Source organism: Vulpes lagopus, chromosome 21 (assembly GCF_018345385.1).
Source record: "Vulpes lagopus strain Blue_001 chromosome 21, ASM1834538v1, whole genome shotgun sequence".
Taxonomy (NCBI): Eukaryota; Metazoa; Chordata; class Mammalia; order Carnivora; family Canidae; genus Vulpes; species Vulpes lagopus.
Genome location: NC_054844.1, coordinates 11,496,596 through 11,523,475, shown reverse-complemented (window position 1 = coordinate 11,523,475; position 26,880 = coordinate 11,496,596). Strand labels below are relative to the sequence as shown.

The 26,880-nt window shown below is 42.0% G+C and overlaps 1 long non-coding RNA gene and 1 pseudogene across 5 annotated transcripts in view; one reads left to right on the top strand and one right to left on the bottom strand.

The window, feature by feature from the left end:
- Positions 1-23,786, top strand: part of LOC121479688 — a 59,519-nt gene extending 35,733 nt beyond the window's left edge. For 4 of the 5 annotated variants that reach the window (XR_005984797.1, XR_005984798.1, XR_005984799.1 and 1 more), the window contains exon 3: positions 22,411-23,785. This is a non-coding gene — a long non-coding RNA (uncharacterized LOC121479688). Of the gene's footprint in view, positions 1-22,410 lie in introns of all 5 variants that reach the window. The other variant, XR_005984800.1, reaches the window with a different exon arrangement.
- A 1,348-nt stretch (positions 23,787-25,134) lies between these two features.
- Positions 25,135-26,023, bottom strand: LOC121480126 (annotated as a pseudogene).
- Positions 26,024-26,880: the final 857 nt, after the last annotated feature.

The following is a 26,880-nucleotide window of genomic DNA, read 5'->3' as shown; positions in this document are numbered from 1 at the left end:
TGTATGCTGGCACCGCTTCCATTTTTTTCTTGGTGTTAGGTTTGTTGTTATTGTTGTTTTTTCTAGGCAAGAGGGTCAGCTCTTAGAAGCTCTTTCCAGTTAAGCCATAGATACCGTCTGAGAAAGGGTGTCATACTGTATTATCTCTCTCCCCACACTTAGCAAGGTAGCAAATGCTGGGAAAGTTATCAGCTTGCAATGTTGTGTTTAGTTACATTATATTCTGCTTCAGTAACAAATCTACTTAGATAAGGTTGAGGACCAAGCCATAGACCCTCAGTTAAGACTAGATTTGACTACGTGTGACAAAAAACCCCCAAACAAACCAGGATAATAGTGGTTTATACATGACAGCAGGTCATTTCTCTTTCTGACATAAAAGTCTTAGTCCAGAACATTTCTTCATGTCAGGGACCCAGAATCTCTCTATCTTATTGCTCAGCTATGTGAGACCTTGGGCTCATAGTTCAAGGTGGTGTCACCCATGTTCTAGGAAACAAAAATAGAAGAAATGTAAAGAACCTGGGGAAAGAATGCAGATATGCTATCTCTTAGAGCAGGTGTTCAAAGGCTGTCCAACGCATTCCTACTCAATTCATTAACAAGAATGTTTTCATATGGTAACAGTTGCACACGTGGCCAAGAAACATAGCCTTTATTATAGGCAGCTATTTGTCCAGCTACAAGTCAGGGGTGTTTTGCCATAGAGGAAGAGGAGAATGTATTTTGGGAGTCAACTAGCAGTCTTGGTGGCCAATTAGCTTTCTGAGGAAGAACCTTATAGAGTTCCAGGGTAGTCCTGGACTTGAAACCATTTCTTGGAGGAGAACACTGAATATGTCAGTAACCTCTATTCCAATAACTGTCCCCCTTCCCTGTTAACTACATGGGTCTATAGAACCAGAGCAGTAAAATATTCAGAGAAGAGCATCCAAGATAACAAAAGTACTAAAAACTTGTGCCACTTATTGAACAGCTGAAGGTACTGAGCGTCTTTAGCTTAGAGGAAGGAAGAGCTGGCAATGACACAGGATTTTCACATATTTGAAGTGTTGTCTTATGAAGGGTTTGGATAGACCTGGAGTAGCAGTCTAGCCAGTGAGTACCTGTTATAAGTAGAGTAATATGAGTTCAATGTACAGAAGGAAATTCTTTTTTTTTTTTAATTTTTTATTTATCTATGATAGTCACACACACAGAGAGAGAGAGAGAGAGAGACACAGGCAGAGGGAGAAGCAGGCTCCATGCACCGGGAGCCTGACGTGGGATTCGATCCCGGGTCTCCAGGATCGCGCCCTGGGCCGAAGGCAGGCGCCAAACCGCTGCGCCACCCAGGGATCCCCAGAAGGAAATTCTAATCATAAGAGGTCTCTCGGAAGGTGGTGAGCACACATTTACTGTCATCTGCCTACCACTGCTAGTTGCTGAGGAGAAAATAGTCAGCAAAGAAGGTTTGATTCTTGCCCTGATGACACCTGCAATCTAATGAGGAAGACAGAAATTGATCAGATAATCATACCTGTATGACCTGTAAGTCATAAAGGCTCTTAGGCTATTGGCTCTGAGAAAAGCAAGGGATAGTCAATTTTTGTAGACTTCATATAGAGAGGATTTATGCTTGTGTAGAGTCTAAACTAAATGACTCCTGGTCTCTTCTGGTTCCTTTCCAGAAATGTGCTTTAGATATTTACACCTTGGGAAGGATGGGAGAGATTTGCCTTGAAGGACCAAGTGAATTCCAGATTTGTGGGACTGCCAAAATGGACTTTCTAAAGTTCCACACTAGGTCACCATAACGAAGCCAGATTGTGCTAATCTTTTGATAGAGCAGGTTGGTTGAACACATGTAAATTGAACGACTTGAGAACTCGAAGACTTGAAATAGTGAGTTTTAGAGAAATAAAGACCCTGTAAAATCTGTAAAATTTCTGAAAAGTTTCTGAAAATCCTGATAAGTTTTCCCACTGAGGACTTAAAAAAAAAACATAAAAAAAACAAACAAAAAAAACTCCCAACTCCCTTTGCCCAAGAAAACAACCGGGAAAGAAATCATACAACTCTTTTTCAGCTCTCCCAATGTCTAAATATATCAATATACAAAACATGATAATTTTATGAGTGAAACAAGTTATACATAATGCATTTCTATGTTCCTAAACGAACAGCATGACTTTATATCTGTAAAGGGCACTAAAAATAAGCTTTGCATATATTTCATTCCCCTGCCCCCAAATTTTCTTTGAAGAAAAAAATTTTTTTTTGTTCCTCCATGGCTTAAGTTTTCTAAAAAATCTATGCATCTAGCCTGTTCTTTTGTTCTTGCTGTCTTGTAGCATGTGTTCTATTCCTGTAAAGTTTATCATATGAAATTAACTGTTCTTTTAGCCTAACTGATATATAAGATTTAACTCTGTATAAGGCCTCACATTTACCTGTTAGGGTGTCTAGAGGGCAAAGGATTGGGGGCGATTGTTCTGTCAAAGGTGCTAGCCAAAGCAACCAAGGGCTGCTTCATTTCTTCCCAGCTTTAGTTTCCATGGGGGCCTGCCAGGCACACTGACATGCAGTAAGTTTATCCAAAGGACTCAAGAGCCATACAGCTAGAGAGTAATTTGTCTTCTTGACATCCCTGGGAGGCATTCAGGCAAAAAAGGCTGTTACTACTGGGGGGGGATTGGCAAGAGGATCAGCTTGGAGTCTGGACAGAGTGGTTGGGGGGCAAGAGTCTTAGGCTTTGCCATCCACTCTGCTGGGCAATGGACAGACAGGTCACTCACTATCTCTGAGGCCTCGATTTGCTCACTGAAGGATGAGGGTAGTGCACAAAATCTCCATGGTCCTCTTGGTTCTACCATTCCAAGAATCTTTTATCCTGACCTCACATTCCAAAGTAAGAAGGTCAGGGGTTTTATCTAAGGTAATAAAATAGATTAATGGGAGCATTGTGCCTCCTTGGTTCTGAATGGCACCGCAGTCTTTTGGATAGACATGTTTATCCAGGTAAATATGCTGGACAATCTTGGTTTACCATGGGATGGAGTGAAAATAAATCTGGGGAAAAGTAGGGTTGAGGGAAGAGCAAATTCTTCCAGTGCTAAAAGGATTCTGTGTCATAGCAGTAAGCACCTTCCATGCCTACTTTAGGCTGTGTCAACTTGATATCTCTTGGGGAGTAGAGTTGGAGAAGGAATGATCCCTCAGTGTCTGGTGCTGTTTTGTTGGCTTATTTCCTCCAAAAGCCTTCCCCTTGAATCCCTGGCTTAGTTTGTAATCAGCCGGCTTGCTCCTGGCTTTGAGCTATTCCTGACCAATGTAATAATGCCTGGGCTACTCTCCCCACTACGGTGATGGAAATGGGCTGAGTTGCTGGTGACACTTCTGTCCTAGTGGTACAAGAGTCCTTGGGGCTCCTTTGCCCTTCCAGAAATGACTTCAAGGGCAGGATTGCCAAGAGGCTGCCAGGGAGTCTGGCCTTGTTTTGTCTCCAGGCTGGTTGGCAAACCCGAGAGGCTGAGATGAATCTGAATTTAGGAGTGCTTAATGCTGATTTAAAACTTAAGCTGTGTTCTTGGAACTAACCTGCATCTATAAACTTTTGAGTGGATTGCAATCAATATGTAAAATGAACATACGTGCTCTTTCAAAAATGACTAATCTCCACTCAACCACACTATTTCCTTTCTTGCTGCCCACATTGTAACACCACAAGGGTGGTTCTATTTATTGTCAATAAAGGCACTTCTTAGATTTCTTAGATCTGAAAATGAAAAGAAATGCTTTAGTTTGTATATGAGGTGATGTGGGTTATTATGCATGTAGAAAGTAATTTTGAAAAATTGGAAATAACCTAAACTTCCATCAAAGAAGCACTGATAATTTATGGTAATTCATAAATGAAATACCAGGCAACATTGAAAATGATTACATAGATATTCTGTTGATACACTTTGTTGATAGACTACACTGATATGTCAAATAAGAAGGTTAAAACTATGTGTAAGAGGTGATCTTATTTTTGCAAAAAAAAAAAAAAGGTGTGTATGTAAATGTATAGTATATGTGCATAGTATATATGGTGTCTGCTTCTATACTGTAAGCATTGAGAAAAGTCTGGAAGAGAGGACTCACCTAGGCATCTGTAGTAAAGGGACAAGAAGAAGAACTTCTGGTGTCCATGTGGCCAGGATCCAGGGCCTTAATATTTTCACTACATTGCTTGGGTATTGTCACCTTGATTTCTGGTGCTCTGAAGTTGCCTAGTCTAAAATATTTGAACAGTGTGGCCTACTATGACTGATGGAAATATGGGTGGTTGTGTTTTCTGCTCACCAGATTAAATTTTTTCCATAATGAGCATTTATTACCTCTGTGATAAAATAGTAAAAATAAGAAAAAGGGATTCAGGTGAACATTCTTTGCTGGGGATGTTTTGGTTGAAAGTAATTGGAGTATTATTTCTAGTCCAAATCACTGAATCAACTTCCTCCCCTTACTCCTTTTTGGTTCTAAGTCCTGCATACTCCATCATTTTGCGTAATCATAGCCCTTTCCAAGTAATGGAGATGTCTTGACACACGGAAGAATGGGCCTTCCAAAAGAAAAGTTGTTCCTGTTCCATTTGGGTGGATAATACTGACCTGTAGGGCACAAACATTGTCTGGGAAGCCAGAGGATAAAACCAGAAGTAACCAGAGAAAGAAGAATGGGTTGATACATGGAGGTTAAATCATCACAGTGGAAAATTGAATTATTGTTCTCACTCCTCCACAGCATTCAGAGATGATTGATTAATCATCAGCACCCTTGCTGTGGGCTTCATGGTTGATTCCTGCCCGTAAACTTTGGGTTTGGCCAAAGAGATTATTAACGGATGGGACTTGCCAGAAGCTTGAAAAAAGCCTGTGCATTCAGGCTGCTCTTTTTATGTATCAATAATCTACCACTAGAAGGACTTCCTCCAGGTAGCTGGTGCCCAGTCAGCCGGGGCCCCAAAATAAACCTACATGCCTATAGCTGTATCCACAGTCTGGAGCCAAGTATAGCTGAAATGCAGCCTGAAGTGGAGCTCCCCAGCCTCGCCTCACCTAGCTTAGATCAGCTGAATCACAGTCAGTCTTGCAGATTTGTGAGTACGAGACTAAATCCTTGTTGTTCTGAGCCACTGAGTTTTGGGGGTGGTTTATTATGTAGCCTTATTGAGGTAAGAGCTGACTGGTGTACTGGTCTAACTCTGCTAAACAGACTCTCCTGAGTCCCTGCTGGCTGAAAGGGGAATTCTGGCTGCTTCTTCATAATAGGTATGCAAGAACCATCCAGAGATGTTATGATGAGAACCTGGGAAGGAAAATAATACAGTCAACGTGACTTCCCATCCTTCCTAACCAACTGCCACTAATTTTTCATCCAGGGCAAAAGGAGCTTTCCTTACTTGGTTACAAATGCATTCCAGCATCATCTGAGCTCTTCAAATTGAGGGTTACATTGCTAACATTCTAGCTCTAAGTCCACAGTAATTCAGTTTGCTGTTAACGCCTGACCAGTGAGTGAGTCATTAGGAACAGTTTACCAGCCCGGAAGCCCAGACTATACCACTGACTCTGAATTTTCTGTCAACCCTACTGTTCTTCACAAGACCTCTTTCCTCCCATTTTAGCTTTGCTCTTAGTGTGAAGTCCAGTAGGCTGCTGGACAAATCAGAGGTCACGGTAGAGAATGGTAGTGGAAAATCACAGACATGGGGGCAGGGATATTGGATGTATTTTGCTTTCTGTTCAAGAACTTTGCAATCTGGGGGGCTTTCCTTGAAGCCAGGATTGCGTTTCGATTCCCAAGTGCAAGCATTATCCAGATTCACCCTCTCCTTCTGTGCTTGGCAGGAATTGTAGAACTCCCTTGGATGCTTGCCTTATGTGCCATCAATTGTTAATGCTCGTTAGATGGTGGCAACACAGTCCCAGGGTGGCACTCTCGAGGAACACAGACTTAGGGACATTAGCACATAGAGGTCATCTGACAGCTTCCCTGTAACAATGAGGAAGTGAGTGCCAGTCACAGCCCCCACACAAAGTGCACCCAGAAACAGTAGGGCTGGAGCTGGGAGCTGGAACAGCAGACCTCCTTACACTGGCTTCTCTTGGTTTCCATAGATCTCCACCTTTCCTATTTTCTACAAGAATATCCACTGAGAGTTAATTTACTTAAGGGGTTCACTCTTTAAATCAATGAACTTAAAAAAGCTTTAAGAGTCACAAATTGCCAGTGTCAGCAGTTTGGAAAATATGGAAAGGAGCAAACAAAACACCAAAATCACCTGTGATCTCCCAGCACAGACATCATCAATGCTGATATGCTTTTGTATCATCCGACCTCACAGTCTGTTGTGTGGCATACAGGTCATTTCATTTAAGAATTTTGTAGAAATCACTTCTCTTTCCCACTTCGTAGTCTTTTTTTTTTTTTAAGATTTTATTTATTTATTCATGAAAGACACAGAGAGAAAGAGAGAGGCAGAGACACAGGCAGAGGGAGAAGCAGGCTCCTCGCAGGGAGCTGGATGGGAGACTCGATCCCAGGACCCTAGGATCACGCCCTAAGTGGGAGGCAGATGCTCAACCACTGAGCCACCAGGTGTCCCTCCCACTTCGTATTCTTTGATAACCCTCCATTCTCATTACTGAAAAACAGTAAGATCTACTTAACTTTTCCACTATATTTGGGAGTTTACTTTTCCTCCCATTTTTACTGTCATAAATAACGTGGTGAGAATTCTTTCCCAGAAGGAGAAAGGGAGATACTTTGGAAAGCACTGATATTGTGTGGTGAGGTGGACACAGTCACTGCATTGTTATTCACAAATAAGTTTATATTACATTTTTGGAAAGCACTATAAAGATCCTTAAACACTTTCATATCTTTTAACCATAAGATTACTAAATTTCAAGAAAACAATCTGGAATATAACCAAACACCTATGTTCAAAATTTTCTTTGCAACGTTTTGTTTTTATCAATAGCAAAAGATTGAAAAGATAAATTCCCTGTATCAGGAATTTAGTTAAATAAATGATGGTTTATTCTTCTGATTGAAAATGGTATTTATAAGGGTTTTGACTAATAATGGAAAATGTTGATTGTCAGTTTAAAAAAATGATACAAAATTGTGCGTATTGTATGAACTTAACTCTGAAACAACACGCATGGGAGAGAGCTCTACCAAATATTAGTGCAAGATTGATTCTCTTCCCCCCTTCTTTGTACTTTTATATCATCTTAAATATATTACTTTTATAATCAGGAAAAATTGTGTTGTTGTTCTTTATACTCACTTATTAGAGATGAGATCACTTCCAGGGAAGGGAGGTATGACTGGTCTGTGTGGCTTCTCCTTCCTTCCTAACAAGAAACATTCAGAACATGGAAGAAGTCACACCCCAGTGCTCTTACCCCTATAAACAAGATCAGTGCCTTATTGTGTTCGGCTTAACTTGATCTGACCTCCAGTTTGGTTTTCCTGAGTATATTTTTCTATTTTTCCCTACTTCAATTTTCCTAGCTTTCAGACATTTCAGTGCTTTCTCCAGAATGAATTAAAGCACATATGTTGGGTTTAACCCTAAATTTTTCTCTTAATTTTGTTTTTGTTTCAAATCTCAGGTAATGTTATTTTTCAAGTTGTGTGTGTGTGTGTGTGTGTGTGTGTGTGTGTGTGTGTGTATGATTTTGTTGAGATATAATTTACAGACCAGGCAAGTCACCTACTTAAAATGTACACTTGAATGGTTTTTATTATTATTATTTTTAAAGAGTTTTTTTTTTAAAGATTTTATTTATTCATGAGAGACACAGAGAGAGAGAGGCAGAGACACAGGCAGAGGGAGAAGCAGGTTCCACGCAGGGAGCCTGACATGGGACTCGATCCCGGGTCTCCAGGATCAGGCCCTGGGCTGAAGCAACGCTAAATTGCTGAGCCCACCACAGCTGCCCGGTTTTTATTATTTTCATGACAATCAACTTTAGAACATTTTCATCATCCCACAAAAAAAAAAAAAAAAAAACTCTGTACCTTTTTTTTTTTTAAAAGATTTTATTGAGAGAGAGAGAAAGAGAGAGGCAGCATGAGTGGGAGGGACAAAGGGAGAGGGAGGAGAGAATCTCAAGTAGAGCCTCATATGGGACTCCATCCCAGGACCTTGAGATCATGACCTGAGCCGAAACCAAGAATTAGACACTTAATGACTGGGCCACTCAGGCACCCCAACCTTGTACCTCTTAGTCACTCCCATTTTCTCCAGTGCACTCAACCCACTCACCCTGGGTAGTCCACTAATCTACTTTCCATCTCTATAGATTTGTCTACTCTGGACATTTTACATAGGTGAAATCATACAATATGTAATTTTTGTGACTGGCTTCTTTGAGTCAGCATAATGATCTTGAGGCTCATCCATGGTATAGCATGTAACAGTACTTTATTCCTTTTTACTGCCAAATGATATTCCATTATGTGGATTTACCACAGTTTATTTACCTCTTCATCAGTTGATGGACATTTAGATTATTTTCAGTTTTTGGTTATTAGGAGTAATGCCACTGTGAACATTGCATCCTAGTTTTTATTGTGAACATATGTTTTCATCTCTCTTGGGTATTTCATAAGAGAATGAAATTGCTGGCATAGGTAATAACTCTATGTTTGACTTTTTGAGGAATTGCTGTACTGTTTTCCAAAGTAGCTGCTCCATTTTACATTCCTGCAGCAATGTATGACATTTCTGCTTTCTCCACACTGTTGCAGTACTTGTTATTATCCCTCTTTTTTATTACAACCACCCTAATGGATATGAAACGGAATCTCACTGTTTTGATTTGCATTTTTCTGATGGCTAATAATAATGAACATCTTTTCATGTACTTATTGGCCATTTTTAGATCTTCTTTGGAGAAGTAGCTATTCAGATCCTTTACCTATGTCTTCATTGGATTACTAGTCTTTATTATTGAGTTGTAAGAATTCTTTATATATTCTAGATACAAGTCCCTTATTGGGTATATTATTTGTAAATATTATATCATATGCTGTGGGGTTTCTTTTGTTTTTTGTTTTTAAAGATTTTATCTGTTTATTTGAGACAGAGAGAATGAACACAAGCAGGGAGGAGGGTCAGAGGGAGAGGGAGAAGCAGACTTCCACTGACGTGAGAGTCTGATGTGGGGCTTGATCCCAGGACCCTGAGTTCATGACCTGAGCCAAAGGCAGATGCTTAACCAACTGAGCCACCCAGGCACCCCTGGGTGGATTGTTATTTTACTTCCTTGATGGTGCCCATTGCACAAAAGCTTTTAATTTTGATGGAGTCCAATTTATCTATGTTCCCCTTTTGTCACTGGTACTATTGGTGTCATTTCCAAGAAGGCTTTGTTTAACCCAAGGCTGTGAAAATCTACTCTTATATTTTCTCCTAAAAGTTTTAGAGTTTTGCTCTTATATTTAGATCTCTCAACCATTTTGAGTAAATTTTTGTGTATGGTGTGAGGAAAGGGTGGCTATAGACTTAAATTGTAGATTAAAATTCATATGTCAAAGCTATGACCTCTGATGTAACCGCATTTGAAGATAAGGGCTTTAGGAGGTAATTAAGATTAAATGAAGTTACAAGGGTGGGGCCCCAATCTGATAAGACTGTGGCTTGTAAGAAGAGGGGGAGAGGGATCTTTTCCTCCACCATGTGAGAAGGCAGCCATCTGTAAGCCAGGATGAGAGGTCTCACAGAATCCAATCTTGGACTTCCAGCTTCTAAAACAGAAAATGAGTTGCTGTTGTGGAAGCCACCCACCCTATGGTATTTTGTTATGGTGGCCTGAGTTGACTAACAGAGAAGTCCAACTTCATTCTTTTGCATGTGGATATCCAGTTGTCTCAGTACCACTTGGTGAAAGGACTATTCTTTCGCATTGAATTTTCTTGGCTTCAGTTGCTCTTAAACGAGCTCATGACTGAGAAAGCAATCCAACCAAATCATCTGTGAGCAGAGGAGAAACAGTGAAATAAATAACACCATTCCCCTCCTCAGTTCATAAGTAGGTTAGGACATTCTAGAATTTTGATCTGAAGCTTTGTCTATGCTAAGCATGAACTTTTGAATCTCCCTTTCTTTGCCAGCATTCGATAGTACCTCAGTAACCTTGCATCTGTTTCTATTGGCAAGATAAGCAAGTGACATCAGGCACGTAAGACTCCAGTGCCTTAAGAAAGGCTGTTCTCATGTTCTGGAGTTTAGCTGGTGTTACTGTGAGGAGAAAGGGGTGGGAAGGAAGGGAGGAGGAGCCAAAGAGGACATGTGGGCAAGTGAATACATATTTACTAACAACTTTAGTTACAAACCTATAGATTTTTATGGAAATCTAAACCCCAACCAAAGAAAGAAAAGCTTTGTCTATCCAGTTCTTTTTTCCTCATAATCCATGGCCAAGTTTAATTCCTGCTCCAAACCAACACTGAAAGAGAAAAAAAAGCAACAACAACAAAAAACCCTTTTGCTCCTTGCAGCACACAATGGATTCATTGATCTGAGAACAAGTTAGTTCAATTGCTTGCTTTACCTTGCTGCTGGGGAAAAAACAAAAACCTCCTATAAAAACATGGTTTGTGGGAAAAGGTGGGATTACTCAAAAAAGCTTTCCTTTGTTTCTGTGGACACTCTACAGAGCTGGAGTTGTGTAGTGAAAGGGGCATGGGCTAAAAGTCAGGTCGTGTAGATTGTTCCTGGCTAAGGAACTGGAGTCTTACGTGCCTGATCCAGCCTGTGGCGTGGGCATACCCAGAAGTCTTCTCAGGTTACCTGAAAAAAAAAAAAAAAAAGGAGACAAGCACAGTGATTCCTCCATAGGACCACACTGTTGGATTGCTACCCTTCAGCTTTCAAGGACTCCACGGTGAATCCCTGGAGACAAAGAGAGCAAGAGTCTTCCCTCTACCCTTCTACACTTTGGATTGGAATAGAGGACTGAAAACTAAAACCAGCCAGGCTGACACTTGTGTGCACACCTCAGTTAGCAATGTGGCCAGGTGTCCTCAGTGAGACAGGTAATTCTTGGGGGGATTTTCTGTTCACATGTTCAAAGCTGAGATGAAGTTTGCACAAACCTTTTGGTCCAGAGCATGGAATGCCATGGGCATGATTCAGATTTTCACATTCTGCATGCATTGGTATCTTTGAGAAGGAAAGCAAAGAAGCTGATGAGGCAGCATGATAGAATCTGTTCCCTCTTCTTGATGGAGGGGACATCTTGGCTAGATCTGCTCTTGCCCAGCTCCTTCCCTGCTTCGTCAACATAGCATTTCTGGAAGCTGATGTGGCTTTGGGTCACAGCCTGTTACAAGAATAACCTTTTTGTAAGATTTAGTAGGCCTGAGTGTCTTTTGTTCCCCCTTCTTTATTACATCATGCATAACTACATGTGAAATTCAATTCTTCTTGTTGCTTAGGAGATGGGCAGAGTCCCTAAAGTCTGAGAATATTACAATAGGTGCTAAATAATTCCGCATTATAAAAGAATATGAAGTTGGATCACTATTCCAGACATACAAAGAAATAGTAAAGCCCAGATCTGCCAGGATTAATTCTCACCCACCTGCAACCTTTATTTATTTATTTTTAAAAAGATTCATTTATTTATTCATTCATGAGAGGCACAGAGAGAGAAGCAGAGACACAGGCAGAGGGAGAAGCAGGCTCCCTGCTAGGAGCCCCATGGAGGACTGGATCCCAGGACCCCGGGATCACGACCTGAAGCAAGGGAGACACTCAACCACTGAACCAGGCATCCCAAGATAGGCAATGCTATTAAGGTATTTGCTAGGGCAATAGGCTTAAACTGAAACTAGCCCGACAACCAGGGCATATGGTCACCCTCGTGTTCAGGTGACTGTGTTGGAGATTCCTATAACCTTTGCAACTGCCTCCCACAACTGTCAGCTTTGCCTAACTACCAGGCCCTGCAGATACCAACATGAGGTCACAGTAGCCCCAGTCATATAAGGCAGATGCCCTATCCCTCTAGCCCCCCTTGAATCTGACCTGGAAGGGATCAGGAGCAGCAGCTGGCCAGGGTGGGAGGGTCGGGTGGGGGAGACCAGGAGGAAGATGGCCATGCAACCCTCCCTGCCTCCAGGCAAATAGTTGGTGTCTGAAGTACAGCCTTGCCAGCAGACCAGAGACTCTCCAATCTAGATAAAAGTTCCAAATTTGGATGATTACCATGGCCTGGATATTTAAAATACTAAATGAGGCTGTTTTTGTGACTGAAGATGATCCAGGTGCCTAGGAACAATCAGAAAAGCTACCAGACCGGTCTGAAATCTCAACCAGTGCCAGAGAAAGAACTGCTTACAAAATGGATTTATTTATTTATTTTTGGTAAAGATTATATTTATTCATGAGAGACACAGAGAGGCAGAGACACAGGCAGAGGGAGAAGCAGGCTCCATGCAGGGAACCCAATGCGGGACTCTATCCCAGGACCCCGGGATCACAACCTGAGCTAAGGGCAGACGCTCAACCGCTGAGCCACCCAGGTGTCCCCTACAGAAAGGATTTAAAGGGACAGCTGAAGAAAGACGAAATCTTTCCTATCATCGAGATCTACTGAATCTACTTCATTCATTAAAATATAACTAAAAGAGGACGTGGGCACCTCATCTATATCGGGCTCAAACAATGATTACATAAATCTAGTGTGAGGTTTCGAGAAGCTTCCCACAGTGCTGTGCATAACCAATCATTCCTCACTCCCTGAGTTGTAGCAGGACTGGCAAGGGATCTGCTCCCATTGACTTTAGCTCAGAAGATTGTGGATATGGGGTCCAGCACATGCTTGGCACCCGAGAAGTGTCAATGAGTATAAGCTAGTATGATTTCCTGAGCGTCCACTGTGGGCCAGAGGCATATATTTTCCCACTTCATATTTAATCCTAAGGTCTCATTCTTCAGTTGTAGAGTTACAATTCTCACCAGGGTTCTTTCTGCTACAGCTTGTTCCATTCCAGAGCTGCTAAATTCTTGAAGAACAGAGAGAAGAAGATGCATTTTATTAGTTTTGTAGGCTGCTTTGCAGTTCAGTGTGGTGGTCGAGAGTAGGGAGCCTGGAAACAGGTGGCCCGAGTTCAAATCCTGTCCATGAGCCTTATGAACCATGTGACCTTGAGAAAGATAGGCAAAATTTCTGTGTCCTATGAAGGTATCAGAGGCAGCAGCTGGTGAGTGTGGGAGGGTCCAGTGGGAGAGAGAGGAAGGAAGATGGCCATGCCAACTTCCCTGACTACAAGCAGCTAATACAATTAGTATATAATACAAATATATTTTAAAAAACAAATATTATTACACTGTACAAATAACTTTATTGGTATCCCTGGGTGGCTCAGCGGTTTGGCGCCTGCCTTCGGCCCAGGGCATGATCCTGGAGTCCAGGGATCAAGTCCCACATCAGGCTCCCTGCGTGGAGCCTACTTCTCCCTCTGCTTGTGTCTCTGCCTCTCTCTCTCTCTCTCTGTCTGTGTCTCTCATGAATAAATAAATAAAATTTAAAAAAATAACATTATTGCTTAGAGCAATAATATTGATATCTATTTTACAGGGTTGTTGTGAGGTTTAATGAGCTAATCCACCCAAAAAGCTTGAGAAGATTCTAGTATATGCTTTAAAACATTGGCTGTTGTTATTAATGGGCTTCAATGATCTCATTTCCTAGATGCGTGGAGCACAGAACTCTGTCTGGCCCATGGGTTTAGTAAAGAGTACATCTTGGAACTATGGCACTTCGGGTCAGTTTAGACTCTGCAAGCCTGACATTGTACTGCTCTCTCTAGTTGACCAGGACCCCTCATGGCCTCTCGAGAAGGTCAGGTTCATCTTGTCTGGAGCCTTTGCTCATGCCGCCTCCATGCCTGCCCTTCCCTACTCCCCTCTGTCTGTGCAGAATCTATGTTCTTTCCAGTGTATTTCATTCCGGAGATTAGATCTGCATCTGTGATGACCGATTTCTTGTCCCATCGCTTCTCTCCCTTTTCATGTTATTTGCTTTTCTTAACAAAGGAAACTTGCAACTTCAGTTCAAATTTCCTTTAACAAAAATTTCCCAAAAGATAAAGTCCTTCTCAGGAGGCTACTTGGAACAGGAATCTGGGAGCTTCCTCTTTCCTTCTGTGTGTGGGCAGAGTTTCCTGTTTGCCTGGAACGTTAGGGTAGCCTATCCCCCAATGGTTCTGGGAGGAAAGGACCCTCTGGGAGGCCTCTCCCCAACATTTGTTAGAGGGGCCTCATGATGAACTCTGGTTATCCAAGCCTGAGAGGAGCTGCATCTGCTCCTCCTACTGCCAGCTCCATTTTTTTTTTTTTTTTTTTTTTTTTTTTGCATTTTCAGCTTAAATAACCGGATTCAGCACTGGTTCCACTACCAGCCTAGAAATCATAAGCAAAGACATAGCCTCCTAGCTAATTTTTTGCCTATACTTTTCAGAGCTCCCTACTCTACTGTAGACAAAAATCTATATTAAGGTGCTAAACGTGAGAGTGGCTTCAAGAAATCTGGCTTCAAAATGGGCCAAGAGTTCTTGTTAGGCAGCCAGATAATGGGCGACAGTGTTTGAAGTTGTACCAAGTGTCTGGTCAAAGCAGAGATGGCAAGATAAAAAAACCTGTCTTAGAAACTGGGAATTGGCAGATGCTAGAATTTTTTCCATGTTAAACAGCACATAAAGGAGACTAAGCTGGTCTGAAGGAAGGAGAAAGGACCAAGGCAGAAAAGGCTGGCGGGCAGAAAGCAGTTCTAGGTGAAGCACGACCCCTGAGGGTAGTGATGCCAGGACAGAGGCCAATAGACCACGAGTCTGGATCCATGGTGCTGCCAAGAGGACTCTCAACCCAAAATATAGAGCTTGGGCCTGAAGTATACAGAGAAAGGAAACTTGTTCAAAAAAGGCAGTCCTGGGCAGTAAAGCATGGGAAAGCCTGGTGGATAAGAACTGAGTTTGAGGTCAGACCTGTCATGTAGGAGCTGGCGACCTTGGTTAAGTTACTTATCTTCTGTGGCTTGGTTTCTTGTTTTGGAAATGGGGCCGATAACCTACCTCCTAGGTTGTTGTAAGGATTAATTGAGATGATACATCTCAAGTGCCTAGTGGAGGGCCTAATACAGACAGAGCCCTCAATCAACAAATGTCATCTGGTGGAAGTAGTCGGCGTGGTGTTCCCAGAGTAGCGCCTGGAATGAACAGTTAGTCTGGAAGAGGGGAGGGCTATGTTGACAAAGATAACTTTTTTTTTTATTTAAGATTTTATTTGTTTGAGAGAGAAAGGGAGGGAGAGAGTGCACATGTGCATGAGTGGAGCAGAGAGGCACAGGGAGAGGGAGAAGCAGGCTCCCCACAGAGAAGGGAGCCTGATGTGGGGCTCAATACCAGGACCCTAGGATCACAATCTGAGCAGAAGGCAGACACCCAATCAACTGAGCCACTCAGGAGCCCTGACAAAGAGAACTTAATATGAAGCTGGATTCAGTAACAATGCTATGATTTCCCTCTTCATGGGTAGCTAGTCCTGGAATTCCTTATAGGCTGAAACAGTAGATTTCTACACTAAACAATTGACTTATTGGTGTGATAAGGAATCTGGGGTAGCCAGCTGAGACGAGGGTCAAGTTTAGAGTCTAAGAAGAGTTACCTTTAATTCCTTGGGAGTAAAAACAAACTATTTTTCAGGAAGAGTCCCCCATGGTGATTTTTTTTTTTTTTTTTTTTTTTGCCTATGGATAGTAGGAATGTGGAGATGTAAAATAATGCAGAGGTTAAGGGTACAAGCCTTCAGCATTGTTCTCAATGCTGAAGTCTTTAGCGTCCATTAGAATCACCTCAAGGCCTTGCTGGGGCAGACAACAGGGCCTGAACGTCACAGCTTCTGTTTTTTGTTTTGTTTTGTTTTTAATATGTCCTCTCATATCTGTGCCTCTATTTCTGCTCTTGCTATGTATACAGTACAATATCATTTGGGGCTGTTAAAGGCTTCATGTTAAATTTATAACTTAAAAAACTGGGCAGCCCTGGTGGTTCAGTGGTTTAGCGCCACCTTTAGCCCAGGATGTGATCCTGGAGATTCCGGATTGAATCCCACGTCAGGCTCCCTGCATGGAGCCTGCTTCTCCCTCTGCCTGTGTCTCTGCCTCTCTCTCTCTCTCTCTCTCTCTCATGAATAAATAAATACAATCTTTAAAAAAAAATTTAAAAACTGGGTGGCTTAGTCAGTTGAGCATCTGACTCTTGGTTTCAGCTCAGGTCATTATCTCAGGGTTGTGGGATCAAGCCCCGTGTGGGATTTTGCGCTCAGCTTGGAGTTGGTTTCATATTCTCTCTCCCTATCTCTCCACTCACTCTCTCTCTCTTTAAATAAATAAATAAATAAATAAATAAATAAATAAATAAATTCTTTTAAAAACCTGACTTTCCAGGTCTCTCTGCCTCTTTTTGTACCTTTTGGGGAGAAGTCACTAAATTCATTCAAGTTTTTAAAAAATTTTAACATTTAGTAAACTTTATAAAAGATTTTATTTATTTATTCATTTATTTATTTGAAAGAGAGAGTTGCTTTCCAACTTGAAAGCAAGTTGGAGGAGGAGCAGGAAGGGAGGGACAAGCAGACTCCCAGCTGAGCATGGAGCTGGATGCAGGTCTGACCTGAGCAGAAATCAAGAGTCTGGCACTTAACCAACTGAGCTACCCAGGTGCCCCAAATTGATTCAAGTTTTGAAATCCTCTGATATTATTTAAATTTTTATGCAGTCGTAAGTACCTTGAGAATAGCCATGTCATAAAGTTCAGTTAATTTGTTCTTTAGCTGATTATTACAATGACCTGTAACTGATTCCATCTGAGACCATAAAAACAGGTCATTAAGACAAATGAGTGGGTTCAGTGACTCGTAGACCCCTTGAGTTTATGAGATCTAAGTTGCTTGTTATGTCTTCTAAATATTTTATTAATTAATGAGAGCTGGAGATCAGAGCTGGGGTGCAGAGGTGCAAGGGCTCTGGCTCCAGGGGTCCCAAGGACTGAACTCAGCCACTCACTGCTGCCAAAATCCAGAGGCAGAGAGATGACTGGTGGTGAAGTGAGAAAGGAATTTATTTCAGTGAGGCCAACATGGGGAGGACAGTGGACTAACATCTCAAAGACTGTCTCCCACCACAGTTTCTGATTCAATGGGTCTCGAACAGAGTTCCCAGGAGGTGCTGCTGGTCCAAGAACCATGCTCTGAAAACCACAGCTATGGAGTCCGATGGACTTGGTTTTAAATTTCCCTCTTCACTACTTTTACAGCCTGAGCCAACACATACAACCTCTGGGAGCTTTGGTTTTCCCATTTGTAAATAGAACAATAATTCTTACCTCTTGGATTTGTTTTGAATATCAGTTGAAAAATATATGTAAAGCACCTACCACTTAAAGAAAGTCACTATGAATGAGTGGATGGATGTTAGGGATGAACATAGCAGGAGTGGGAGGTTTAAAGACCTGGAACATCTGGGATTAGGAAGGGCATTCAGAAGCAGGGTGGAGAAGCCAAGCTGTTTCCCCTCTGGCTCCTGTCTGCTCCTGCTGTCATCAGGGACGTGGGAAGGGATGGGGATCGCGGGAGGTAGAAGCTTTGGAAGCCTTGGCAGAGGGATGGGACTTGGCTGTTTTCAGCAAAATAGATATTTCTGGCTGGGTTCTCAGCTTTGTAACTCAAGGCAGAGGCATGTCTAGAAGTATTTTGAAGTCAGAGAGATGTTCCACTGAAGGGTCAGCTGTTCCCATGTAAAGCTCTTGGGGCTGGATGTGGCTCCTTGGAGGACACTGTGTGCGCAGGCCTTTTGGCTGGGGCTTGGTGGTCTCTTCTGCTCAGAATGTTCTTCTCCTCTGGCCTTGTCTGTGGAACTTGTAATCATCCTTTAAGGTGTTTTTGTCTCTGGAAAACTAATGGTCCTTCACAGGTGGATTTCCTTGTTAACACCTCTCTCTCTCTCTCTCTCTCTCTCCCCCTCTCGACTGTGAGCACTTAAAAAGCACAAACTTTAACTTGTCTTTATATGCCTTTTGTGTTCTCTAGCAAAAGGCTGGCTCCATAAATGTTTCATAAGGCATGGAGGAAGGAAGGGAGGAAGGATTTGCATTTTAAAAGTCACGTTTCTAGACGCAGGACTGACATCCTACCCTTCAGTTGCATCTTCCACACTTAACTCAGTGCCCCGAAGACATCAGGTGTTCAGTAAATACTTTACAAACGTTCCTGCTTTTCATTAGGACTTGCCCCATCTGAATTGGGTTTCAAGCATGCTTAACTGCTTCTAACATCTTTGAGTTTCTTCCTTGCCCTCGGATTGTTTGCTTGCTTTACTCTTTTACCTGATCGAATCTTTATTTCATTCTCTCCTCTCCCGAGAAGAAATTAATATATTGGACCTGTAGCTAGAGTCCCAATAAATAACTTTCTATTTAAATTTTGCTTTATTCTATATTCTCAGATTTTACCATTACAGTTTTGAATGATTTTAAGAATCTACCGGGTTGGGAGCTCTTTTCTCCCTGTGCTTTGCCTAACCCATGAAGGAAGAAGCCCCACTAACAAAGTCACCCTCTGGGGACCTGCTCCAGCTTGTGAACCTGTCAGCTTGGGCTGCCCTAACAAAATATACCACAACTGGGGTGGCTTCGACAATAGAAATTTATTTTCTCTCGGTTCTGGAGGCTGGAAGTCCTTGATCAATGTCCCAGGGGCTTCAGTTCCCAGTGACAACACTTTTACTTGCAGATGACTGTCTTTTGCTGTGGCCTTTCCTCTGCAATGTATGGGGTGGAGAGAGAGAGAGAGCTCTGGTGTCTCTTCCTCTTCTTAGAAGGACACTATTTTCATCAGAATAGGGCTCCACCACCATCCTCTCATTTAACTTCCCCTCCATAAAAGCCCTAGTTCCAAATACAGTCACACTGGGAGCTGGGGCTTCAATAGGTGAATTTTGGGGGGACACAATTTAGTCCATAGCCCCTTGGTTGCTCCTCCCTACAAGTGGAGGAGGAGTTAATGGGATGACTAAGAGCCTGACACATCCTTTGGGCTGATTTTTAGGGGCCAAGTGTGATGTAGAGATGGGGGCTCCTGCTCCCCTGGCCCTCTCTGTTGAGACTCAGGGGGCTGGTGTTGTGTGTTGCTCACATGTGGTGAGCAAGACAGTGAGGAGACTCATGCTGCCTGAGCCAGACAGACCCCTGCTCCATCTTTTCCTGCTTTTCAGCCTACTGCTGGGGTGTAAATCAGGCCAGGGCTGCTCTACAGATCTGTCTGTCTGCAACTCTCAGAAGGAGCAGGACACCTCCTTCAACTCCAGTCCAAGCCACATTTGCCAATTGAACTTTATGAGAAAACACTGTCCTTGGAGCTTTTGAGCTATGCGATGAATCTATTTTAAATTGCACCCCTCCGTGGCCTAGCCTTTCCCAATTCCTGACTCTGCCCCTTTCTCTTTTCTCCATGGCACTTTTCCATTCTCTAACATTCCTTCGATTGAACCGTAAGAATCTTCTAATAGACTTTCAAAAGATTTTCTGAAAAAACAAACAAACAAACATATGTTAACTGAAGGGTCAGAGTATTGTTCAATGGAGGTAGAGTGGGGGGTATATTTAACTTAGGAAATAATACTTTTAAGCACATTTGGGGAATAGTCTATGAACTGTCATCCAATAACTAAAACTTGGTTTTGGAGCAGAGGCAATATAAACAGGCTCTGTATCTTTGGCTCATGGAAGCTATGCGGGAAATGGTGATGATGGTGGGGAACACTTACTGAATCCTTCAATGCTCAGGCCAGAATGCTAAGTGATTTACATGCATTTTCTCTTCTAAGTAGTCCTGTGGTGTAGCTAACAGCATTCATTTGACTTTACAGCTAAGGAAACTGAGGTCTAGTGAGGTTAAGTGACCAACATGGAGTCCAATTCAGGTCTGATGTGCGTGTTGCTCAGCTTACGCAAAGCATATTCTAACCATTAGAGCTGGCCAGCAATGAAGTGGAAGGATTACCACGTGGTCTCTTTGCTCTGAGCCTGATCCAGCAGAGGCTGGGTGACCATCTGTTAGGGCTGCTGCAGAAAGGAGATCGATTTAGACAATTTCTGAGTCTCTTTCCAACTGTAAGATCTTATGGAAACTTGACTGGCGGTCCTGTGGGAAGGAATTATATTTGTTCTTTGTAGCTCTGTTCAATAGAGTAGCATTTCTCAGGCTTTTCCATCTAGAAATCCCCAAAGTCAAAGGCAAGTGAATGGATACTCCTGGGAGGTCTGGGGCAGAGTTTCCAGAAGCAAAATTTTGTGTCAAATCTGAAAAACAAATTATTTGAACTTTATATTATACATGAAAATATGCTGTTTGTTTTAAATTAGAAATTTTAAATTAGTATTTTAAATGAGAAAATCTTTTCAAAAGAAGGGATATTCAACACAAAGCTTGAATTCCACCCCCACCCCCCTGCCATAAACCTTCATTTCAGTTTCATCAGGAAAACATGCCATACTTATTTTATGAGTTTGCAAATCCCCAACACATTGCCAAGTCTCCCAAGGGAAACATTTATCTTAGTATGAGAAGTAAAGCTGTCGTGTTAAGACCAGTGGGGAGGAGTTATATAGAGGCAGATCAGATTTTATCCCAATGCAAGTGAGTCTTTCTAAGAGCTGCAGTGGTCCAGCAGTGAAAGGGAACCTTGAAAAAAAAAGTAGTAAATAAGCAGCCAATGAAAATTCCCTAGGAGAGGTGGCCCAAGGGTCTGGGTAAGTTAACAGGGGACTCCATGTGGGGAATGCTCGTGCCAGAGCAAATTCATAGCCATGGTAAAAGGAACAGATGAGGTGCATGTTCTTAACCACTCAGAAAAGGTTTGTAGATTACTAGAGTAACAATGGCTAAAATATACGCCAGGCCCTATTCTCAAAGCTTCCATGTGTCATTTAGTTCCGAGTGACCCATATCATTATCAATCCCATTTTCCAGATAGGGAAATAGAGGCACAGGGAAATTAAGTAAATGGACCCAATTTCTCACAACTGCTAAGAAGTAGAGCTCAACTTTGAACTCGGGCTATTAGGAGTGAGGGCTGGAACTGGCTGTCTACCACCTGTCCCCTACCACCAGTCACATACCACATGATGTCATCTCCTTGGTTTCCAGCTCTGACCTAGAAAGGATCTTGTCCACAGGAAGGAGACCTGGTGGTGAGTAGTCAGGACACCTGGACTCTGGTCCATACTTGGTCACTAACCAGGTGACCTTGGAAGGGTCACTTACTTTTCCTGTTTTTTCCACATGCTAATTCATTATTTCTGAGCCTGCCAAGAGGACCATAGTTTTTTACATATCTTTCATTAAAACTCAGAGAAATTGTGCCACATCATGTAGGAGTCCCACTGTGCTACCAGTAGAACTGAACTATAGTAAAACGAAATGAAGCAAAGTGAACAACTAAAAAAAAAAAAAAAAAAAAAAGCAAAAAACCTACTGGAAAGTGCCTCTCTCTCCCTTGGATTTACTTTTCTAGCAGGTGGAATCCTGTCCCTGGGGGCTCTAGACTCTGTAGGGACTGTGTCTTTGGCTAGACCAGGGATTGTTCTTCATGGCTCCCAGCAGCATTATAACAGGGTTTACTGAACTCCTCTTACTCATGGTGTATTTGCAACTTCACAAAATTATGGATAGATTGTGTCCAGATGGCCGTCTGGTTTCTAGTTTTAATGGCCACATGATGCATTAATGTGGGACAGTGGCTTCAGCTGTGAATCATTTCTGGATTCCCCACTGCAATAGTGAGATGAGGAGGAATTTTCAGGATCTCCCAGGGAATTTCTGCACTAAGGTGCTCCCCTCCAAAAAACAATGGAGGCTGAGGGATGGGTGAAATAGATGACAGGAACTAACAGTACAGTTATCATGATGAGCACTGAGTAATGAGGCAGAGAATTATTGAATCACTATATTGTACACCTGGAATGAATATAGCACTGTATGTTAGCTATACTTAAATTATAATTTAAAACTTAATAAAGGAAAAAAAACACAACAATGGAGCCACACTGATTATTGAGACTTTTCTCTTATCATAGCCCAGGATGGGTGAGGCAAGTGCCACACCATTCTTTCCAGGGTGTTCTTTAAATCATGAGAGGATCTCACAGGGAAATTGGGCCACTGGAGGAATATTACCCCTCATTTCCATTTCACCTTCAGAAGACTCACGTCCACATGAGAGTCAAATGCACCCAGGCTTGGTGTTTTCAATCTGGAAAATTTGCCCGAGTGACCTAAGGGTCTTATACACTTGTGTTTTGTAGGTGGCGAAAGAAGGCAGCATTGATCTGGTGTCTCTGGAAGATCTTCCAAGTGGCCTAGTAAGACTGGAACAGCTCAGAAGAAACCATCTGCTCACTCATACATTCCACAAAGCACATCTTGAGTACCTACTAGGTGGAGATATGTTGATTTATATCTATGTATCTATTATCTATCTATCATCTGTCTATATCTATCTATCTAGTTCTAGATACATAGCTCACAATATGGTTATTCCATAAATAAAACTTGGCAATACAATGAAACAAGTACAGTATTAGGGTGGGCTCAAAGAGCTGTGGAGTGAAAGATAGCCTGTCTTGAGTAGGACAAGAAAGACGGGCACTCCAGGAAAACAGAATGAAGGGAGTAAGCACAAAGAAACATTGAAGGACCGCTATCACCTAGGCCTGGGAAGTTTCAGTGTGGCCAGCACACAGGATGAGTTTATGGAAGGAGAAAAGTATTTGGAGATGCAAAGATAGATTGGAGCAGCTCATGAACCTACCCCACTGACTTGTCAACCTGGCCTAGAAGTGGGAATGAAGGCAGTGAAGAAAGGAAGGCTGAGGGCAGATGGAGAGGATTGAGGGCCCCAGGGGGATTAAATGAGAGGAAATGAATATCAAGAAGTTTATAAATGCATTGACTACATTCTGTGGGCCAGGCAATGAGCTAGGTACTCCATCCACATTTAACACCCATAGTCACCAGAGGGGTGAGTCCTGTAATTATCTTTTATTTTACAGATAATGAGACTTGGGATATGGAGGTAAAATAAATTGCTCAGTCACAGATAGTGAGAGAGCTGAGATTCAAACCCTGGCTGTCTTATCCAAAGGAGAAATAACTTAAGGCCAGAAACATAAGAAAAGGAGAAGGAAGTAAAGTAATACTTGTCTCAAGTTATTTGTTTATTTCATTATAAGTACTCATTTTTAAAAATGATTTATTTGTCCTAGGAGGCCTTTCTTTCCAAAATCTTTGGTAAAATTTTCTTCTTTGCTTGTGCCTTTTCTTATTTCCTTCTCTCTGCAACCAGCTCATTGTGAAAATCTTTTTAGAATGCAGTTGTATGAAAAGCTAATGCAAAATAAAAATTAGTCTGTAAAATATATTAACAAGGTAAGCAGCATCTCTTTGTGGGTCTCTCTGCACGGGTGATTTGTTTCTCAGTGCTGGGGTCTGGAGAGGAGAGTCACAGTGTCTGTTTTGTTTTTTCATATTTCCTGAGCAGGACACTGGGACTTTTGGAACTCATGCATATCCACCCATATTTCAGTATAAACTGACATGCAAAATAATTTGAATAGGACAGAAAAAAAAAAGGAAAGAACACCAATGAAATGCCTAGTCACCACCATGAGTCTGACTTGTGCTTCTACGTGATTTATCAATATAGTCAGACTGCTTAGTGTATGAATCCATCTTTCTCCATGAGCAGGGGTAGAAGAGAAGCCTGTGGTCGCATCTGCATGGCCAATAATGGTGTCCTTTCATAGGTGAGATGCTCTGAGAATAGTATACTCTTGCTCCTTTATGAGCACCAAGTCCTCTAAAGGAGATCTAGGCATTCATTCCTAGACCCTCAATGCAAACTCTAACAAAAAATGTTTTCAGGAGTCGAAGATGTGGACTGAAAAGCTATTCTTGGTTCACACGGTGGCTCCTCTATCCTACTAGCTGCTAGGGGCTCCTGCTAGTTAGCTGAGTGGCATCCAAGGGCAATCCAAGTGTAGGGGTCTGGAGGAAGGCTCTTTATTCCTCTCTCACCATGACAGTGCTCAAAAGGAAGGAAAACCCAACCTAATCTTTATGCATCTCTTTAGAAGCTGTCAGAAAGGACTTCTAGGTCTGGCATCTTTACATGTGCAGTGTTCTTAAGACCATCACATAGCAGCAGAAACAACTGAATTGCCATCACCTCTTGAGTTGGGCTGGTCTGCTTGGCTCAGGGTCCTAAAGTTCAGGACAGAGGAGCAGAGAAAGGCACTCCGAAGCTGTGGGGGAACCACAGAAAGCACCGCTGGGAACTGAGACATGAGGCCTCTCCTTATCCATTCATGAAACAATGCAGCAACTCTAGAGATGAAGGACATCTGTTATAATGAAGTCTCTTGCTAGTGGAGTCCAGGGGTTCTGACTGGAGTGGGTTGAGAGAGTTTGACAGAAAACTTAAGAGATGAGTATAGACAGCACTTTCAGGGAATTTTGTTGCAAAAAATGAAGAGAACAAAAGTAGGGCAGTAAGTACAGGGCAAAGTCAATGGAATATTTTTTTAAGATAAGAGCTATAATAGTTGCTGGGATGTATGATGCAGAGTTACATGTATCATTACAGGTACATCTCAAAAGCATAATGTTGAGTAAAAGGCAAGTGTGGAATAGAATACAAAGCATGACATAATTTTATTTAAAATGTAAAATATAGGGGTGCCTGGGTGGCTCAGTTGGTTAAACATCTGCCTTTGGCTTAGGTCATGATCTTGGGGTCCTGGGATGGAGCCCTGCATCAAACTCCTGGCTCAGTGGGGAGCCTGCTTCTCCTTCTCCCTCTGCCACTCCCCTTGCTTGTGGTCTCTTACACTCTCTCTGTCAAATAAATAGTCTTTTCAAAAATGTAAAATAAAAAAATCCCCATAATTTCTTTATGAGCATATATGTAGTCCATTTTTTGACTATTCTAAATTGTTTATTAGATAAAAATTTTATAAATATCCCTTATATTAGCAGTAACAGTAAAGCTGGAGAATATTGTTGTGCCTTCTCCAAGCTGCAGAGGGAACCACTGAGAGTATGGTGGCCCTGAGGCCCTTTCCAAGGCCATGGCTCTTGTGGCCTACAGATGTGAGCCCTTAAATCCCCCTGTGCTTGAGGACTGATTTCATGACCCACTGGGAGTCAGGATTTCTTCTTCTTCTTCTTCTTCTTGTTAAGATTTTATTTTTAAGTAATCTCTGTGCCCAATATGGGGTTTAAACTTACAACCCTGAGATCAAAAGTTGTATGCTCAGGACGCCTGGGTGGCTCAGCGATTGAGCACCTGCCTTCAGCCCAGGGCGTGATCCTGGAGTCCCAGGATCGAGTCTCATATAGGGCTCCCTGCATGGGGCCTGCTTCTCTCACTGCCTGTGTCTCTGCCTCTCTCTCTCTCTGTCTTTCATAAATAAATAAATAAAATCTTAAAAAAAAAATGTATGCTCTACCAACTGAGCCAACCAGGCACTCCAGGATTTCTTATGATAGCTAATTGGAACGAGTCAATGAAGAGAACCTCGAAGAATTTCTATATGGAATCTTCTTCAACACAGTAAGAATTCAGAGCTCTCAGAGTTCCCAGGGGTGCCTAGCTTGCTCCTCAGCAATAGAATGAAGACTTCGAGCAAACTAGCTGGTTAACACCATGATGGACAGGATTGCTGTAGGCTGCACTCGGGCACACACGAGCCCAGTATATGACATAATCTTGCTTGGCCTTGTGTCCCTGTGTGGGTATTTTATGGGGTCAGGGGAGCAGATAGTTGGCAGTACTGTCCACAGCACCCAGATAAGAAAACATATTATGTGGAACTGCTTCTTCTTCTGTAAGTCCTGATTGTGATTGTAAACACCCATCTTGCTTACCTGGTGGCTGCAGCCACATGGAAAGCATAGTGAATATTTTTTCAAAGTCTTTTTTTTTTTTAATTTAAAAAAAATTTTTTTTTTATTTATTTATGATAGTCATAGAGAGAGAGAGAGAGGCAGAGACACAGGCGGAGGGAGAAGCAGGCTCCATGCACCGGGAGCCCGATGTGGGATTCGATCCTGGGTCTCCAGGATCGCGCCCTGGGCCAAAGGCAGGTGCCAAACTGCTGCGCCACCCAGGGATCCCCTTTTTCAAAGTCTTTATGGAACTGATACCATTAGCCCCAGGCCAATGGTTGCCTAAGGAATGGAGGGATCAGGAAGGAACACACAGAATTACATGTATCTAAAGGCTTTATTTATTTTTTTTTACAAAATAAAGAAACTGAATAAAATATAGTAAATTGTTAATAATGTTAAAGGTAGATGGTTATCCACCTTGGATATACAGCTATTTATTTTGTTATAGTCTACACTTCTCTCACTATATTGATATACTTAATAATGTAAAACAAGAAAATATAAAAATATCATCACCATCACCACCAACAATAAAGAGATCTGGTCCCCCTTGGGAGATTTCAAGTATCGATCTACCAGAATATTGGGGTATGGGTTATGATTTCTTAATGTCTCTTTTTTCCAGGCCCGTGATGCTGTGAAAACAAAAAGTTCATTTAACGCAAATGTATTAAGTGAAAGGCTTATCAATTAGTTAATGTTTTGCCCTCCACCATCTCTCTTCCCACATTAAGGGAGTGTCCTGGTATATGGAGGTGATCAGGAGAAGATGAAGTGATCTTTGCATTTTTTTAAAAAGATTTTATTCGTTTATTTTTATTTTT